Source organism: Dermacentor variabilis, chromosome 5 (assembly GCF_050947875.1).
Source record: "Dermacentor variabilis isolate Ectoservices chromosome 5, ASM5094787v1, whole genome shotgun sequence".
NCBI classification, from domain to species: domain Eukaryota; kingdom Metazoa; phylum Arthropoda; class Arachnida; order Ixodida; family Ixodidae; genus Dermacentor; species Dermacentor variabilis.
In genome coordinates this window covers 193,307,937-193,320,510 of record NC_134572.1, presented here as the reverse complement: position 1 = coordinate 193,320,510, position 12,574 = coordinate 193,307,937, and the positions used below count along the sequence as shown (strand labels likewise).

The 12,574-nt window shown below is 48.6% G+C and overlaps 1 pseudogene; it reads left to right on the top strand.

The window, feature by feature from the left end:
- The first annotated feature begins 5,443 nt into the window (after window positions 1-5,443).
- On the top strand, window positions 5,444-7,831 carry LOC142582063 (uncharacterized; annotated as a pseudogene).
- Window positions 7,832-12,574: the final 4,743 nt, after the last annotated feature.

Genomic DNA, 12,574 nt, shown 5'->3' with positions numbered 1-12,574 from the left:
ATAGAGTGAAAGGGACAAAATAAGATAGCATCAAGTCAGTTGAAAGGCAAATTTGCAATTACAAATAAGGTGACCCGGTCACAGTCATTCATAAATAAATGCCAAGCTGTCGTGATTTCACTCCCAGATGAAGCACCTGCTAGGTTAAAGATTTTGCTGCTTATTTAGAACAAAACACAAGTGAAATTTGTACATCAGCAGTCGATTTAATTTGGAATTGTATAGATGAAGTAAACATTGCAGTTATATTTTTGTTTTGCTATAAAGTGGGAACGCTAAAAACTGCATGGTCACTGACACACACGCGCGCACACGCAAGAACAAAAGAACACAAAATAGGGCGAGTTCAGTCTCGTTCAGCATTACAGCCAGCGCGTCGTCTTCGAATGCACTCCTTTCGGTTGGTTCGTGCTACGTTAACCACAGGCTAACAAGCAGCTAGGGCAAAGTTCTGATTGTTGTTGCGGAAGTCGTGGAGCGCGGTAGTGCTGAACGGCTGAACACAAGCAGAACCCTCGTATAAAAGTAATGACGAAAACTCACAGGGCAGAAGAGCCCATATATCAAGAATTGTCGCGGGTAGCACCTAAATATATTCACATTGTTGACGAAAAACGAAGCGCAATGTATTTAACTTACCGGAAAAAGTGTTATCCGAACGTGCGACGTACAAGGACGCACCGAGACACGAAGGCGGCGAACGCAGATACCTCCATTGTGGTAGTAAGCCGTCGGCGAAAACACGCAATACAGCCGATGTCACGAAGCACTGATGCAAAACACAGTGCACACAGCATCAGCACAGCTAAATGACTCCAGTTAATATCCAGCATAAATGTACAGAACGGCTTAGAATGACGCACAACAGGATAACGAACCCACGACCGAGACATAGCGGGCGGCAGTGGCCGTTTTTTCAAACTTCCTGCCTCCCAGTGTTTCCAGCACAGAATGAGATGTCCAACAAATTTGGATTGTGCCGCCGAAGTGATCGCAGCACGGTGGCTCTGTGACACGGCTGTGCAACACCGGCGTTTCGCTCCTGCTGCTGTAAACACCTGCTGCGCGAGCATAAAATGGTTTCCAGGCGTCGTGTGCGCGCCCCGTATGGAAAACAATAACACGCCTTTGATTGTTGAAGTTCTGGTGTGAAATTATTTAATATTAAAGCCAATTAACTTATGTTGCTTCCAACGAGTTCGATTTGTCTGTGGCGTCTTTTATTCGCTAACGCCGACGGCCGACGGTAACCGCACATTTAACACGTCGTTTGTCATTTTATGCACTTTTAGACAAAAAGATCTAGAAAAGTTCTTGAGTTAGACATTCTGAATGCGTTTACCAAAACAGACTCTAGTGACACCAGTAGTGGGTTTTGCCGCAGATAGAATATATACAAGCATATTCCAAGTGCTGAGGTTATGTTTAAAAGAAATTCTATTTTCAGTCTTATCATAGACCAAGACGTCTATAGCCGTTTGTAGCCGTTTCAAGAAGTTTTTAAGAGGTTCTGTGTTTCGTGGAAGCTGTGACCTCATTCTTTGGGGTTTGCTTGTTCCCCTCCTCTCCATCGCCTCCTGACTTCCTAGTTGCCACGTGTGCGTAGCTATTCCTGTCTGGACCAACCTGACCTTCTTTTCTATCGCTGTCCATGCCGTGCAGGCCCCATCCACGTGGCTGGTGCTGCAAAGTCCGCCAATGTGACTTCGCATGGCGGTGTCAGACATTTTTTTCGTCCAACAATGTACTAAGCTGCTCTTGGAGTTTGCGCTTCTCTGCCCTCTCTACCTGTAGCTCCTTTTCTAAAGCATCCATACGTAACACTAGGCTGGTGTTCGCTTTGTCAGCCCTGTCCAGGCGTGCACTTAATACGCAGCATTTGCACATAATATCCGCGACTTCGGCCTCCTCTTCAGATTCGAACCGTGTTTATACTTCAATTTCAGCGACGCCTCACACTCCTTCCATTTTACCTTCATTTGCTTGACCATCTTATAGCAGCCCTCTATTATCGTTACCACAAACGCTAGGAAAAAAAAACACTTTCAACCACGTGCTCAAATAAAATTCTGCCTACCGCAAGAAGCCGATCACATAGAAGAGAAATATTAACTACCTGTCTAAACTAGTTAACAAATGAGCCCTGCAAACCTATAGCTGCCGGCCGGAAAAGACCCAACCTTAGGACACTGACCTGCGAGCACTTCACCTGACTAGCCTAGATCTAGAAACTAGTCTAAATCTAAATTCTCAAAATATTAATGGGAAGGACTCATCTATTTGTCGTAGTCACGGCGCTCTCGCGTGGTGACCGCCCGTACGGTCCCGGTCGCGTATTTCCAACTGCTCGTAGGTACAGCGGAGCTTGGAACTTGCGGAGACGACGGACGTTTGCGCGCATGCGCGAGTGAGAGCGGGTGCGAGAGAGGAAATGTGGGGAGTTTTGCTCCTTGAAAATACGACTCTGCCTAGGTACTACGGAGGAGTTTCTTTGCGCGCGGTGTATGCGCTTGTCCCCATGGCGTGCCAGCAGAAGTCGCGGGGCGCGGTTGTGCTGAACTTAGCATCGCAAGTTGGCTGCTCGACGCAATCATATTTAATCGATCATGTTTTTACTAATGAAAACAACGTGTCATTATTTCGCATTATTGGCGGCGCCTCCAGGACACCAAAGCAGCAACGGGGATATCAAAGCTAGAAGCCGGACTGGTCCGTGGGTTGGGGCTCGCAGAGGCCTGTGCGTGCCAGGGGAGTATAAGATTGGCTGTCCGCTATCGCGGACAGCCAATGTTTTATGCGAACACCCCCAGGCACGCTTCGGCCTCTGCGGCCCCAACCCACGGGCCGCCCGGCTTCCAGCTTTGATCCCCCCGCTACCGCTTGGGTGCCCCGGAGATACTGCGCCGCCTGCTTTAATATAACCTCAGGTGCTCTCCTGAGGCCTCCGTTTGCCGGTTACATGTGCCCTCCTGGAGCAGTGCTTGTAAAAAATCCGATCTATCGTCGCGACGAAAAAAGCGACCCGCGACTTATAAAACCCCAGTCAGAACATTGTCCCTTCAGACACAGCGATCACCAAGCGGCGTCCGCGCCCACTGCCTCACCGCGCGGGCAGCCAGCGGCGGAGCGTATAACCAACTCGACCGAACTCCGCAATGCCGGCATGTCTAGGGGACAAACGAATACAACGCACTCTAAGAAACCTCCTCCGTAGTGCCTAGGCTGAGTCATATATTCAAGGAGCAAAAGCCCCCAGATTTTCTCTCTTGCGCCCGCTCTTACTCGCGCCTGCGCAGAAACGTCGAGCTCCGTCAAAAGTGGCACGCCCCGCTGTATCTACGAGCAATTCTAAATACGCGTCCCGGTCACCACGCGTAATGCGAAGAGCACCGAAACAAGCGTCCGCACCGAAGAGCTCTTGTTGTACCTCTTTAATGTTCCTGTGCTGCCCTCTGACGCACGCTGCTGGAAACGTTTTGGAAGGGTGCCGGGGATTTTGCCGGTTGATTTGTGTACCTGCGCCCATGCTGAGTGTGCGTCGGTTGTGCGTTTCGTACATTGCGAATAATTATTAATGGTTTCTCCGGGGCAATGTAGTGTTATCAAGCCCGCGTGCTGATGTATAGCATAAGCAAGACAGATTACACGTGTCGCACTCTTGCTATCATGTCCAGTCATGCGACCCTTTTCTGTTTCGTTATAAAACTAGCAACACCAAGCAATAAAGCGTTCTTTGATCTGCCACTACCCGCCGGCTATGTTCTGTCACTTTAGTGGCGACGAGGATATGGGATAGGACCGGCTGCACGATGACAGCCTGGCCACCTGAGTTCAACGACGCGACCAGTAGCCGGAACACTTACCGGGTCCGTTTGGAAGCCTTTTTTGAGAGCCACAGCATCACAGATCCAGGGAAACAGCGTGCGCATCTTCTTTCAGTACTAAGTGACAACGTGGTTCGCGTACTTCAAGGCCAGTGCCAGTCAGAATCGGTGAACCAGCTGAGCTATGAGGCCCGTCGTACAGCACCTGGACAACCACTTCGATCCCCAAGTCAATGAGATAGCAGCGAGCAATGCTTTTTTCATGCGGAACCAAGCAGAAGGCGAAAAGGTACGGGACTACATAACCCACCTGAGACGTCTTGCAAAAGATTGCGTTTCGATAAGTTTTTGTATCGCGTGTTGCGGGATCTGATTGTCTGCGGAATCCGTGATGAACAAGCTCGACGACACACGTTGTCTCAGAAGAAATTGACCTTGGCGGAGGCAGAAGCTTTTGCTCTAGCAGCGGAAACCGCAGAAACAAATGTCCAGGCAATGCAAGAGAGGAGCTTCAACGACAATGGTGCTGCGAACTTCATACAGAAGCACAGGATAAATCCGCAGAAGTAAGGACGTGGGCAGGGATCCATGACCGAGGCTACTCAATGCCGGAGATGTGGCTCGAACCATGTTTCGGAAGTGTGCAGACACAAGAAAGCGACGTACGTGCTACAAGTGCTGCAGGAAGGGACACCTGGCAAGGATGTGCTCTAGTGGTCGCGCTTACCCCTCGGGAATGTAGGCTGTGAAAGAGCGAGACGGAAGTGGAGAAGAAATGCTCTATGTATACGCTTTGGTGGCTCACAAGTATACAGTAGTAACGAGTCCGCACGGCCATTCGAAAGGGATTTCATCTGGGAAGGCCGGAAACTGCACATATGTTGGTGGATACAGGATCCACTATCAGCGTAATTCCAAGGACGGCATTCAAAAACCATCGCGAATGGTGGCCGACACTGGAGAAGACTTCACTGAGGCTGACATGCTTCCTGGGGCCTCTGCCAGTCCTTGACCGCATGGCTATGAAAGTCGAATGCGATAATACGCAAGTAGACAGCTCGCTGGTGGTAGTGGATTACGACGAGCCTCTGTTGTGCGGCAAGAATACCATCCAAGCCTTCCGGAATGCTGGCATGGCGCTACTGGAAGAATGCGCACCGCAGAGCGCAAATGTGGTTCACTGCGACGCAGCGACAGCGAAACTTTTGGCTAAATTTCCAGAAATTTTCGACAAGTTGGGGTGTTGCAAGGGGCCGCCCGTGAAACTACACAAAAAGGAGGCCGCTGTACCACGTTTTATCAAGGCTCGACCAGTGCCGTACGCGCTCCGGGAAAAATGTGTCTGCAGAAATTGACCGCCAAGTACAGGAAGGAGTGCTTTCACCAGTGAGAGTTTCCGAGTGGGCTACGCCCGTCGTGAAGCGAAACGGTGATATCAGACTGTGCGGTGACTTCAAGCTAACCGTTAATCAGGCGACACATCTGGAACAGCACCCATTGCCGAAAATTGAGGACATCTTCGCATCTTTGTACCGGGGGGGGGGAGGGGGGAGTTGTTCATCACTTTGGATTTGCGGCATGCGTATAATCAACTTCCACTGGACGACGAGGCACGAGAAATGGCCGTGTTGAACACATACAAAGGGTTGTTTGCATACAACCGCCTCGCGTTCGGAATTGCTCCGGCTTTGTTCCAGCGCCGCCTCGAATCCGTTCTGCAAGGCCTCCCTCGCATCAAGGTGTACTTGGATGACATCATTATAGCCGAAAAGCAGAACGACAACTCAACTCTCCGGCAAGTCCTCGAGCGGCTGCGTGACAATGGACTCAAGTTGAACCGTGACAAATGCAGGTTCCGCGAGAAGCAAGTTTCGTTCTTGGGCCACAAGATCGACGCAACTGGCCTACGCCCTCCTGAGAATATGGAAGCCATCACCGACGCACCAAGACCGGAGACGGTGAGCCAGCTAAAATCCTTTTTGGCATTGCTCACTTATTACGCCAAGTTTTTGCCTAACCTTGCAACCACGTTAGTCCCACTCTATAGGCTGCTGGCTGAAGGAGTTCGATGGCAATGGAAAGCCGAACACGAGAAAGCCTTCCAGGCAGCCAAGCGCGCTATGGTGGCAGCGGAACTACTTGGGCACTACGACCCCGAAAAGCCGTTGCGGCTTGAATGCGATGCCTCGCCAATTGGAGTTGAATTGGAACAGACTATCCAATATAGTTCCGTTCGAGGGCACTAACACCTGCTGAGCGGAATTACTCGCAATTGGAGAAAGAAGCGTCCTTGGTGTTCGGCGTTACTAAGTTTAGAGATTACTTGTTGGCGAAGCATTTTACTCTGGTGACGGATCACAAACCACTGACGGGACTGTTTCACCCGGAGAGGCCGATACCGCACATGGCAGCAGCGAGAATTCAACGATGGGCATTGCTACTGTCGGCTTACCATTATGACCTCGAGTACCGCCGAGGACAGCTAAATGCTAACGCAGACGCTCTCAGTCGCCTACCCCTGCCGTGCTTAGATGACCGAGGAGGGCAAGAACCCGTGGAATCATACTTTATACGCGGAGCCTCAATTCCATGACCCTTTCCGCTCAGCAATTAGCGGACCTGAGCCGATTGGACGATACGCTGCATCAGATCAGGGGGTGGATCACACATGGCTGGCCGCGGCAGTTATCGGTAGCACAGCAACACCTGATGCCGTACTTTTCTCGCCGTAACGAGCTCACGGCCTGTCACGATCTGCTTTACTGGGACCATCGAGTAGTGCTGCCAGAGGCGGCGCGACGATGCATGCTAAAGGAACTGCACGAAAGTCTCCCCGGTATCAGTGCCATGAAGCGCACAGCGCGAGCGTTTTTTTTTTTTTTGGTGTCCTGGACTAGATAGGGACATCGAAGTGCTGGTTAAAAGCTGCCCTCAGTGTATACAATGTTGACCCATGCCGGCTGCTGAAGTTCCGTCTCCATGGCAGGCGAGCAACAAACCATGGTACAGGTTGCACGTGGACTTCGCGGGCCCCATCAGTGGCTGCCAAGTTTTTGTGTTGGTGGATGCCGAGACGAAATGGACTGAGGCCGTACCTTTGAAGACCGCCACAGCGGAGACGACCATTCAAATACTTCAAGGTATTTTCGCGCGTTTTGGCCCGCCCTACTGCTTAGTATCTGATAACGGACCACAGTTTTCCAGTGCCACTATATGTCCAGTTTCTTGAAGGAAGGCCAAGTGAAACACATCAGAACAGCCCCATACCATCCTCAGTCAAATGGGTTGGCGGAACGGGCTGTGCGAACAGTAAAGGAACGGCTTCGAAAGAATCAGGCAGGTACATTGCAGGAGCGACTAATGAAGTTTTTATTTCGTTACAGAACGACACCACTGGAAGGAGGAAAATCACCCGCAGAACTGCTGTTGGGCTTCCGTCCCCGAACCAGGCTGACAGCTTCACTGACAGACAAAAAGGTGACAGAAAATGATGGTTCCGGCGAACCTGTTCTAGAAGCAGCAGCAAAAGCACCAACACGGTATCAACCTGGCAGGCAAGTATGGTCACGCCAGTTTCAGTCTGCTCGGAAGTGGATGCCGGCGGCAGTAGTGTCCACGACGGGAGCACGCATGGTTACACTGGAAACACCGGAGGGACCGTAGCGGCGCCACGTAGACCAACTCCGGCCACGGCTCGGCACAGGGTCGTCACCTAGCAAGCCGAGCGAAGTCCTGACCGGCGACGAAGCTTGCAGTGTAGCGCCGAGCAGGCCGCAGCTCATGAAGGTTCGGGCGCACGGGATGTCGGCTCTCAAGCCGAAGACCAACAGCCACCACGTCGTTCGACTCGCCTACGGAAGCGCCCAGATCGTCTCACTCCAGCTTAGGGGGAAGGGATGTAGTGTTATCAAGCACGCGTGATGTAACGTTATCAAGCCCGCGTGCTGATGTATAGCATAAGCAAGACAGATTACACGCGTTGCACTCTTGCTATCATGTCCAGTCATGTGACCCTTTTCTCTTTCGTTATAAAACTAGCAACACCACGCAATAAAGCGTTCTTTGATCTGCCACTACCCGCCGGCTACGTTCTGTCACTTGAGGCAGCATGTCGACTGTAGTGGGTGAACAGGCCCGAGTGCGCTGTTGTAGTAACAGCGCGGCCGAGAAAGGTACGCCGAGTTCCGTCGGCAGATGCGGCCGTGTGTGTGTTCCCTCTTCGTCCCGCCGTTGTCGCGCCGTCACTTCAGATCCAGCTGCCTTAGAGTTCGCTGTCGCTGATGTCTGCGATTGCACATCGCTTTTTGTATTCATTTTACACAATCACTAAACATTTCGCATATTCAAGAAGCCTTCGAGCGCAGCCTTCCACGTGGGATTTGCCAAAGCGGTTCATTTGTTTACATCTACAGCTTCAGATCTCTGTTAGCTCTTCGAATATTGTGGAAACGGCGCATCGCTGGTGTGAAAAAAAATCTCAAAGTAGCAAAACATGCATATCTGCGCATCTGAGCCGAGTTTTTCTTCCTTGAGATGATTCAGAGTATGAGCAGCCGAGTGACTTACACTGCAACTGTGATCCAGACACATATATACGTATATATTACAGGCTGTTACTACTGATTCTCGCTTTTAACTTTATCTCACAGTTTGCGCATGCCATAAAGTATTATTAGAGAAAACTGCTCGGCATATGCCCCCCATTATAGGCCGTGTAGTTCTCTCGCAAAAACGCGGATGCCATTGCTGACACCGTTGGTAATGAGCGAGTGTATGCTGCTTTACCGAATGAGTATTCTCTTCTTTCCCGTTTGACACAAATAAACAAGTGCTTCTCTGGAATTAAGCAATGTGTCAGCGTAAAAACACACACAGACCTACCAACCATCTGTGGGGATGCGACCGGCAGCGCTCGGGAACTGTGACCAAAGTACAATATGTTCGCACAGCGCTCTGTCGCCGCTTGCCACTTACTGTGTACGTGCCGTGCGAATAGAGGAGTAGTTATGAAATCGCTATAGGGTCACAACTGAACTATAAGAGCGGTTTCCTTCGTGCTGATTGGTTATATTTAAAAGTTCAGGTCCATCGGTAGCGTGCGCACGAACACGACAGGGTTAGACATAACCCAACCTTCGCTAAACCGGGTTAACATTTACTCAAACTTCACGTGCACGGCCTGAGAGGACTGAAGCTCGTGCATGTCAACTTCGAAGGCATGTCGACGCATTTTGGCCGCGAATAATTATATATATACAAGTGAATGAGCTGCAGCTATCGCATTGTCGGTTCGACGGCTGATCGCGTAGGGTTCGGTCAAGCTATCGTAGTCTGCACGCTGATTTTGTCAGTGCCGTCGACAAGAAAACCCGTCGCGCTACATGACAACTCGCACCCGTCGGTTGCGTCGTTGTTGGCCTGTTATGACAAAATTGTCTCAGTGACACAGTGCTGAATCTTCAGCATCAGCGTCTTGTCTGTCTCGTATCCACCCAGTGTTACCACGCCTTAAACGAGTACATCAAGTACGTCAGGCTGCCACCACCAACAACAGTGGGCCGACGCTGTAAAAAGACTGCGTCAGCAGCGTGTTTTTGAAGTGTCGCCCAAGTGTAACGCAGCGGTTTATCAGGGATAAACCCCTGCGTTATCAGGGATAATGCAGGGATAAATTTGACAGCCGTCGGTGCAAGGCGGCAACTACGTGGTTCATGGTGCAGTCCGGGTGAAGCCCTGGCTCTTTTCTGTTTTAAAGTGGAGTTTCACTCTTAAATTACGCACGTGTTCGCCACCGCATCGACGTCGAGCTACCAGTATAGTTTCAACGCGATGCACAGTACAATTAAGTGTTCGCTGCAGTGAGCGTCTCTGCGCTTTTTTTTTCCGGGGTAGTTTCCCCCGATATCATGCCGCGCGGCTACAGTGGTGTAGCGCGGCCGCGTGCGTGTCCCTTCCAAAAAGTTTCGCGACTAATCCGCTAGGGCAGGGTGCATGCGCCGTCGCGCCGTGAAAAAAGGCGGGAAAAATACGCTGTTCCGGGTCGGCGTGGCGGAACAGACGATCCTCCATGAAGATCGCGATGGTCTCATTGGGCAGCTGTGCTCAGGTTTCTAGTAGACCTTGGGCTCGCTCTTTTCTCACGATGCTTGTAAATGTCTGCAGGAAGACCCTTCGGGTCAGGTCCCACGTCGTTAAGGTGGCTTTTCTATTCTCGAACCACGTCCTGGCGGCGTCTTGCAATCCTTATCGTCAGAGTCCCAGTTTTTGAAGGTCGCGGTTCGTTCATAGGTCTCCAGCCAGGTTTCTGGGTCTTCAGACGATGCGCAATGGAAGGTTGGTGGGTCCCCACGCAACACGCATGCAGCTATTTGATGTCTAAAAGATATCTTGAACGGCTAATTTAAAAGTCTAGTACCTGTCGTTATCAATACATTTTGTAGCCATGGACGTCTAGAAGTACTTCAGTAAGCCCTGCTAACATTACGCTAAAAGTTGGCTAATGGACAGCTTGACAAGAACTGAAGACTTCTTTTAGACATACTCTCACATTTTTGCGGCAGCTGTTACAGTAACACGAGGTTTGCCCACAGTTACAATTTATTTTAAATGAGGCACGGACATAAGAAAAAAAATTACATTGTCGGATAGAGTGATACACATGTAGTTTTTCCAGATGTGAACCATGGGAATACTGTAGTACAGCCTCATTGGTCAATTAGTGCTTTTTACTTAGACTAATCACTTCAATGCCGCCTGTCAGAATTATTTTGCAAATAAAACAAGATCTGTATTTTATGTATGCTGATATGCCAATGTTTTCCAATTGACCTAAACAAGAACAGCTCTGCATGAAACACGTCATTGACAATACTTCGCCTTGCTGGGTCGCCACCAAATTGAAGTAGTTTCTAGCAGGGAAACATTTTGCCAGTGACGCTGCAGTTCAGGCAAAAATTACATCCTGGTTTTAGCTACAGGGCCTGACACCAGTATACGAAACAGAACGCTGTGCTGCAATGAATTGTTAAGAAATAAAGGATAGTGCACATCTGGAAAAACACTGCGAACCACTCTAACTGGTAATATAAATATATTTTTTGTGATGTCCATGCTTCACTTAAAAGTAAATTGTAATTACTTTGTGGGTGCACCTTGTAAGGTAACGCCACATGCTTGCACAACATCACGCAGAAATAATGGCCAGTTCTTCGGCATACCACCCATTAGTGAATTCCTAGCATGTTGCATGTTACTGGAACTGAGATAAATCAAAATATGCTGTTATTTTTTTCATACACTGTAAGATGTAAGATTTTTCGTGCATAAAATATGATTGCAAGCGAAAATGCAGCAAGGCATCAACTTCACACCATGTCACATACTCATACTTTATTACCTAATAAATTAGAAAAGATGCAGAAAGTGTAATTAACAATAGTGAAAGGTGACCATGGATGCACCTTGAAGATGATTGCTGGCGCCGACAGAGCAGGCCAGCCTTCGTAGGAGAGCAACTGGCTGCCCACAAAAGCTTGCTGTCACAGGCCACGAGTGAAGGTTCTTGTGTCTCGACACAACAGTTCTTGTAGACATAGGCAGACAATACCTGCACAGAAGAGGGGAAAAAGGCGAGGGAGAAAATGGGAATGTTCAAATTGGAACTTTAATTAGCAATATGCGCTAAGCAAGAAGTTTGGCTCACATTAAAAATATATTTAAGCACTCCTTCCTCTTAAGTTACGGGTATATTAAGGTATGTATGTGATGCCTAAAATTGCTAGTACATTTCCTGGCACATAGTTATTAAATTGCAGAGTACAGTTAAAGTCAGCCTTGAAATTAATATATGGTGTTTTGTGGCTAAAAAGGCACTTATCAACTTGTCAAACAAATCTCAGAAGCTTCCTGCAAAATATGATCGGTTATAAATAATCACACTGCAGGTAAATGATGTACTAACTTAATGAAAAAGTTAAATAACATTTCATATTGTTAAACTAAGAGCAAGTTTGTCATTTTCCACAGCATAGCTGTTGCCTGTTTTTTCAACCTTAAACATGACAGTACAGAGTGAGCAGGTATCATGCAAAGGAGGACTGGTGATAGCGTTCCAAAACAACACTTCTAGCTGGATCAACCACTTTTGTTGATATATTTTCATGTCACCCTAATTGGCTTAGGGTAATACCTCCCACCAAATGATGCATCACCTTGGATGATGCGTATACAGAATTGAAGGTATCTCATGATGTGATCAAATGACAACATTGCCCACTGTCTTGGAAGTGTTAACATGCTGTTTTCGCGAGAAAGTGCAAAGTGATTCGTACAGGTAGCAAATTCATCAGTGCATCTATAGCGTCAGGTAATTTTGAGCATCTACGTTGACTCACAATTGAGAAGCCCCTGCACACAAAAAAGGTGTCTTCGAGTAATGGTCCATGTTGAATATTTGCCCACCTAGTGTAAAGTCAAATGTGGCAGGCTAATGGGCCAGGGAAAATAAATTGCTAAATTCTGATAACACCTCTAACGATATTATTGAAATAAATGACAAAATACAGCATAGGTAAAATATAGTTATAGCAAAATTTTAAAAGCACCTCTGCAAACTGCTGGAACTCTCAGCATCATGCCTGTTCTACCCACACATTGTTGCAGCACAATCTCTATCTCAGACGCAGGCGCCTCAACACATCACTGTGTGATCTCCTCAAAATAAGGTTAAAAACAATCTGGCACAAGCTACT